A 7721-nucleotide genomic window follows, 5' to 3' on the forward strand; every position below is an offset into this window, starting at 1 on the left:
AAAATTTAATTTATCAATATAACTGGAAACATTGAAATGGAATCATAACGTATTCACAGTGCCTGTGTTGCTTTTACGTGCAACAGATGGTGCTGTTTTTTCAAACAAACATGTTTTTACCTGTCACAGGTGTGGCATCTATATACTTGTTATATAAAAGCATATGCGTATTCGAATGGAACGTTGTGTGAAAATGTCAAAGCAATCGGTGAAGAACTTTCGGTGATTAGCGATTTTGAACAAACGAACATTTCCATTTTTATTTATATAGATTTACACACATTATGTATACGTATCTACGTGTTTTATTCACCATAACTCTGCAAGTAAGCTGGTATTGTGTCCAAACAGCATAGTGGCCACCATACACTGCATGAGAGATCACACAGCAGCCAGCAGACTATGCTACGGGTATGTCGTCACCTCCTTCACCAAAAAGGCTCCTCCCACCAAACTCCTGTTGTTATTATTACACTATATACACACACATTGTATTTACCCATGTATATATGTGTTCACCATAGCAAACCATTAAGCTAGTTTGATGTGCATAACAAGAGTGGTTGGCACACACAGTGACACTACCTCGATCTTCTCCCTCCCCCACCAAAATTCCTCGTCTTACAATACTATGCACATATGTACAAGGGTAGATACACACATTGTATATAACCATGTGCATGTGTTCATCATAGCGAACCATTAGGCAAGTATGGTGTGTGCAAAACATGAGTGGCTGCCACACACAGTGATGCTACCTCGATCTTCTCTCACCAAAATTCCTCCTCCCACAATACTACGCACATATGTACAAGGGTATATACACACATTGTATATACCCATATACATGTGTGTTCACCATAGCAAACCACTAAGCTAGTATGGTGAGCAAAACAAGAGTGGCTGCTACACCCAGTGACGCTATCTGGATTCCCTTTCCTCCCTCCTTCACCAAACTTCCTCCTCCCACAATACTACGCACAGCACTAATTATCACCACTATCCTGCTATTATCACAATCCTGGTCACTAAATCCTGTAAATGAATAAATGACCACAAGTTTACTCTGTAGAGTAACATGAAGTTGCTTGAAGATTCCTAGATGGACGAAATAATACTGTTGCTAGCGCTGTGAACATCGTGAACAGCATTGATTCATTGATATTTGAACATTGCACACAGTCATTATCACACTCAGGCTCTTCTGCAATACTATCATGGCTAAATACTACCAGTTATATATATATATATATATATATATATATATATATATATATATATATATATATATATATATATATATATATATATATATATATATATATATATATATATATATATATATATATTTATATATATGATATTATTAGGCGATGCTGTGGCCACAAGCTTAACAAAAGTGCTGTGAGCTAATGCTACATGCGCCAGCATTGGTTGCTCACTTAGTACTGAGGCTCGCACACACGGGAATGTTGCCGACGATTTTTTTTTAAATGGCGCCTGTTTACAAGAGACTTGAGGAAGCTGATGTGAACCCCATGTAGCCTCGGGAGTGTTGAATCATACGCTAAAACTAAAAATACCCGGAGGCGCGTTGTTCACCCCCTCCACCCCCCCCCCCCCCCCCCCCCCGTCGATGACCTGCAGGCGCTTTGTGCAGTTCAGTGGATTTCTAACTAGTACTGGGTTAGACAATACTGTTAATTACTATTTAATGTTGTGCAAACCTTAAGTAGGGTGAATTTATTATTTCACACAATTGTGTACTTATATTTTATTACATAGTTACTGTACATCTTTGAGTATTACTAGGTGTCACTATACCAACTGATGGTGATAAAGAAGAGCTAACTGCACGTACAACCGTAGTGGCATTAAAGAATCACTCAAATCATAGCTATTTACCATTGGGTAGGTAACCTAACCTCTTATATGAGGTAAATTACAATCAGCCTAACCAAGAAATCAAATATTAGGATATTAATAACCGTACCTGCTCCACATATATGAGCAAGTATCATAGCTGTATAATTAGCAATATAAGCCCTATAAGGCTTCAACCCAAAGCCAACATGGCTACACCAGAAAAAACTGGAAGAATTTTGAAATGCCTTCAAAGTCACTTGACAAGGCTGATCAACAAATGTGACGGCTGGATAGAAGTAGCCCCAGTTGATCTCATATCGTTGGAATTCTCAGCAACAATAGCTAACCAGAAATTCAAGTTGGTACAAGAATTGATTGTGTTGTACATAGGTGCACTCTATGTCAGTAATACTGATCTAGACGAATTCAATCCGTGAGGCTACTGAATTGACAAGCTTCTCCATAAGAATCTGGAGAAACAAGTGAAGCTGAAACAGGGGATGAAGATGCAGCTGAAGCTGAAATTAAAGCTGAAGCTGAACTGAAAGCTGAAGTTGTATTAAAAGCTAAATCTGAAATTGAAACTGAGGCTAGGCAAGAAGCCTTAAACCAAGTTAGTGATAGTTTTAATCACTCAAACCAGTTTCCTATCTTGAAGTTATCTTAAGGTTATTTCGGGGCTTAACGTCTCTGCGGCCCGGTCCTAGACCAGACCTCCTTTTTGATACACATCCACAGGAAGCAGCCCGTAGCTGCTGTCTAACTCCCAGGTACCTATTTACTGCTAGGTAACACAGGGATCAGAGTGAAAGAAACTTTTTGCCCATTTGTATCCGCCTCCAATGGGAATCGAAATCGGAGCCTCAGGACTACGAATCCGAAGCGCTGTCCACTCAGCAGTCAGGCACCTCCAGAGGTAATGCCGAATGTGTTAGCATCAATCAAGCTATTCAGCTCTCTAGAGAAAGTGCTGAGAATGAGAAAGGTATCATAAATCTTGTACATCAACTATTGGACTTATCTCAACCAGATCAATCAGTTGACTCCTTGCAAACATTTATTTTAAAACTCGAGTCACTGTTAAAATCCTTCAGCATTGAAGTGGATCAACCCGCTGCTGAGTGGATGACTAAAATTGTCATCCAAAGAAAATTGTCTAGCGAAGTGCTAAATGAATTATATTCATATCAGAATAATACCGTCCTGACAATGCAAGATATGTTAACAGGTTTGCGTATTATAGTAAATAATAAACAAGCAAACTAGGCACTTAATCGACTTGAGAATGATCCAGGACGGATCGAAACGTCGTCGTCCCTTCATTTTCTAGTGTGTGGATTGGTCAACATACTTCAGCCACGTTATTGTGACTCATCGCCTGCATAGGCACTTAATGCCACCCCTGAATCAACAGAAATTGTACCCACATTAAATTCCTTAACTGAAACTCCTAAAGTGGTCCAATCGTTAGGTAATAAGGGTACTAATAATCAATATAATACTAACAGGTCAAACACTGATTTATTTATCAGTGAGACCTAAGAGTACTATAAGTACTCCCAAGAGCCCAATAAGTGCACCCCAAGAACCCAATAACTACTCCCAAGAGTACAACAAGTACTCACAAAAAATAAACTAATAATTACATGCAAACAACAAAGCCTTCAAAACCTGTAGACAATGTTTCTCCTAAACCGGTGAACCTTCAGCATGCTGTAGGCTGGGGTTGTGTTTGTTTTGCCATCAAAAACATTCTTTATATAAATGTATAAATTATCCTAGTAGAGACATCCGAGTCAGACGACTCAAACAGTTACACAATGTACCAGGTGTCTCAAACACATAATACTAAAAGATGTAAGACCCCACTGAACACATGCAATAGGTGTAGAAGGGGACAGCATCATGCTGCACTGTGCAAATTTATTAAATCAAATTATACAAATCACAAGGTAAGAGATAGAAATCTCAAACAAGTTCAGTGTTGCAAGGGGTGAGAAGTTTACATCATACAATAACCAGCATCTCAAGAGTAAATGCAATATTGTCCACAGCCCAACTCCAAGTCAAGAATAAAGGGACCAAGATCACCATTCGTGGCCTATTCAACAAGGGACTCAGAAAACTTTCATTACACAGAAAGCGGCAGAGGCACTTAAATTAAAACCAATCACACAGGTGAAATTAAACTTGTCAGGGTTCATGATAAGTAGAGGACCCCGAGAATATACAGTAGTACAACCGCTCATACGCCTAGGTGGTTATGTAGGGTGTTATGATCCCAGGTAGCTGAAAAACGAGTCTAGCCCTGAGGGTTATTCTGCCAGGCCTGACCTAACTAAGAGGTCAAAGAAGTAAGTAAGTAATTATCAAAAGAAGGCACCAAACCAGGAAGGCTATGTAGCACCATCAAATGTGCGGAATAATCAGAGGGCACTAAATATCACCAAGGATGCCAATACGAGAACAAAAACGCATAAGGCGAAGGATATCAAAAGTATCCGAGTCATCAAGAATTCCATTGAGGGACAGGCGACCGCGTGGGGCGGTCGGAAAGCAAGACACACGCTCGTCCTGGAAGTCAGGACATTCAAGAAGGACATGCACGACCGTAAGAGGGACAATGCAATTAGGACAATAAGGAGCAGGGCGGCGCTCCATCAAGTGACCATGGGTTAAGCGAGTATGGACAATACGCAACCTCGCCAGAGCTGTTTCCCATCGCCGGTTACGGTGGCAGGAGGACGGCCACGAGGAAAGACAACATTTAAGAGTACGAAGTTTGTTAAAAGTAACAGACGACCAAGAAGCCTGCCAACGGTAAGAATGGAGGAATGGATAACCGGGTAAAAGTCGGAATATGGAATACCTTTATGAGAGATGGGACAAGAGCAGACAGCTTCCTTGGCGGCAGCATCCGCACGCTCATTTAAAGACACACCAATATGGCTGGGAACCCAACAAAACTCAACCGACTTAAATTTACTGTGGACAAGAAACAGCCAATGCTGGATCTCGACAACTGGATGAACCGGATTAAAGGACCCGAGGGCCATGAGGGCACTACGCGAGTCAACAACAACTACAAAGGAAGACTGACAACGATAAAGCAGGAAACGAAGAGCATAGAGAATAGCATAAAGCTCCGCTGTAAAGATGCTAATCTCCGGAGGTAAGCGACACATATAAGTGCGATCAGGAAAAACAACAGAGTAGCCAACACCGTCCGCAGACTTAGACCCATCAGTGAAGACAGAAACAGAGCAAGAGTGAGAAGAAAAGTGCTCAGGGAAAAGGCGTTTTAGAACCGTAGGAGGGGGTAAAAGCTTTAGTGATGCGGGTCAAGGATGTACAAAACTGCGGAAGGGGGACTCTCCACGGGGGCAAAGAAGGAACAACACGAGGAGAAACATTAGAAACACAAACAGAAAGAGAATCCTGTAAGCAAGATAACCGGACAGAAAGAGGGAGGTGGTGAAGAGGAACAGGAACCGGAGGAGGGGTAAAAGTTAAAGCACGACAGAGGCGAGAGAAAGGATGTTGTAAGGACCGCGCAAGATAGCGAAGACAGTAGCAATCACGGCGGTCCTGGAGAGACAGAAAGCCAGTGTCAACATACAAGTTAAGGACGGGATTCGAACGAAAGGCACCAGAACTGAGGCGCAACCCAGTATGGTGCAAAGCATCAAGACGGCGAAGAGTAGAAGGAGAAGCAGATGAGTAAGCAGGGCAACCATAATCGAGCTTAGACAGGACGAGAGAGGAATGTAAAATAAGGCGAGTGCGCCTATCCGCTCCCCATGAAGTATGGGACAATACCTGAAGGAGGGCAAGGGCCTTAGAGCACTCAACACGGAGGTAAGAGATATGGGGAGACCAAGACAAACGAGTGTCAAGGAATAACCCCAAAAGCTTCGCGGAATCTTTGTACTCAAGGGGATGACTATAAAGTGACAAAGAGGGACGAAGAACGATCTGTTTCCTAGTAAAAGACATGGCACAAGTCTTAGAAGTAGAGAACTTGAAGCCATGATCGGTAGCCCAAGACGACACGGCATCAATCGCAAGTTGAAGCCGGCGCTGAAGGAGAGGCGAATCATCACCCTGACAGCAAAGGGTAAGATCATCGACATAGAGAGTGGAGAAGACACCTGAAGGAAGAGAGGAAAGAAGACCATTGAGGGCAACCAGAAAAAGAGTAGTGCTGAGAACATTACCCTGGGGCACACCTTCGTACTGCTCAAAAGAGGCAGAGAGAGCGGTACCAAGGCGCACCCGAAAGGAACGACGAGAGAGGAAGCAGCGGAGAAAGAGAGGGAGATGACCACGAAGGCCAAAAGAATGAAGTTGAGATAGAACATGATATCGCCAAGTGGTGTCGTAAGCCTTTTCCAGGTCAAAAAGGACGGCAACAACGGAGGTCCTCGCAGCAAAAGCAGTACGAATATAGACCTCTAAGTTCACCAGGACATCTGTCGTGCTGCGGCACTTGCGGAAACCAAATTGAGAAGGGGAGAGGAGGTGATGGTGTTCTAGGAACCTCATCAGACGAACGTTAACCATACGTTGAAAGAGTTTGCAGACACAACTTGTGAGGGGCAATATGGCGAAAGTCCGTAGGGGAAGTTCCTAGAGACCCTGGTTTGCTAACAGGGAGGACAACGGCATCGAGCCAGTCCTCAGGGACTAACGACGACTTCCAAATCCGATTATACAGACTCAGTAAATACCGAGACGTGCTCGGCGGGAGATGGCGAAGCATCTCATTATGAATACCATCGGAGCAAGCCGCCGTAGAACCGCAGAGGGCCAGGGCAGAATGAAGGTCAGAGAGAGAGAAGGGATCGTTATAGGAAAGTCGAAGACGAGTGCAGAAATCTAAAGGACGAGACTGAAGGACAGGTTTACGAAGAAGGAAAGATTGGGAAAGATGAAGACCAGAACTATCAGAAGAAAAGTGGGAACCCAGTTCGGTAGCAACCTGCAACGGGTCCGCCACAAGAGTACCACGGAGGTGAAGGACTGGCGAAACATCAGGAACAAACTTACCCGCTATCTTGCGGATACGCTTCCAGATCTGTGGCAAGGGAGTTTCGGATGTAATTGTGGAGACATAAGATGCCCAACATTCACGTTTAGCCATACAGATGGCCCTACGGGCCACCACACTCGCTTTCCGAAAAAAATAAAAGAATCGGCCGTCTGCCGTCGGCGGTGCCTCTTCCAGGCTGCACGCTTACAACGGACAGCCCGAGCACAGTCTGCATTCCACCAGGGAACGCACTTCTGCGAACCCCGAGAGGAAGAGCGAGGAATAGAGCAGAGGGCAGCGTTAAAGACAGTGTCATGAAAAAGGAGGAGAGCGCGAGGGAGAGGTCAGAGAGAGCAGCACTGAGGGTAAATAGGTTCCAGTCCGCTTTAGCAAACTGCCACCTACGGAAGGACGAAAAGAGAAAAAGGAAACAAGGATGAGGAAATGGTCACTGCCATGGAGGTCATCAGGAACCTGCCACGTGAAATCTAAGTAAAGAGAGGAAGAGCAGAGAGAAAGATCAAGACAGGAAAGGGTGCGAGTCCGAGAGCCCAAATGAGTGGGCTCACCAGAATTCAGAAGAGACAGGGAAGAAGAGAGGATAAACGGCTCAAGAAGACGACCTCGGGTATTCGTTAGAACATCACCCCAAAGAGAATGACGACAATTGAAATCACCTAGCAGGAGCACAGGCTCTGGCAAGGAGTCCAGGAGGTGTTTCAGATCAAGAAGAGAAAGCAGGACACTCGGGGGGAGATAAATGGAACAAACTGTGTACCATTTCCCCACAAAGATACGAGCAGCAGAACAATGGAGAGGCAAA

The sequence above is a fragment of the Procambarus clarkii genome, chromosome 9 (assembly GCF_040958095.1).
Source record: "Procambarus clarkii isolate CNS0578487 chromosome 9, FALCON_Pclarkii_2.0, whole genome shotgun sequence".
Classification (NCBI taxonomy): domain Eukaryota; kingdom Metazoa; phylum Arthropoda; class Malacostraca; order Decapoda; family Cambaridae; genus Procambarus; species Procambarus clarkii.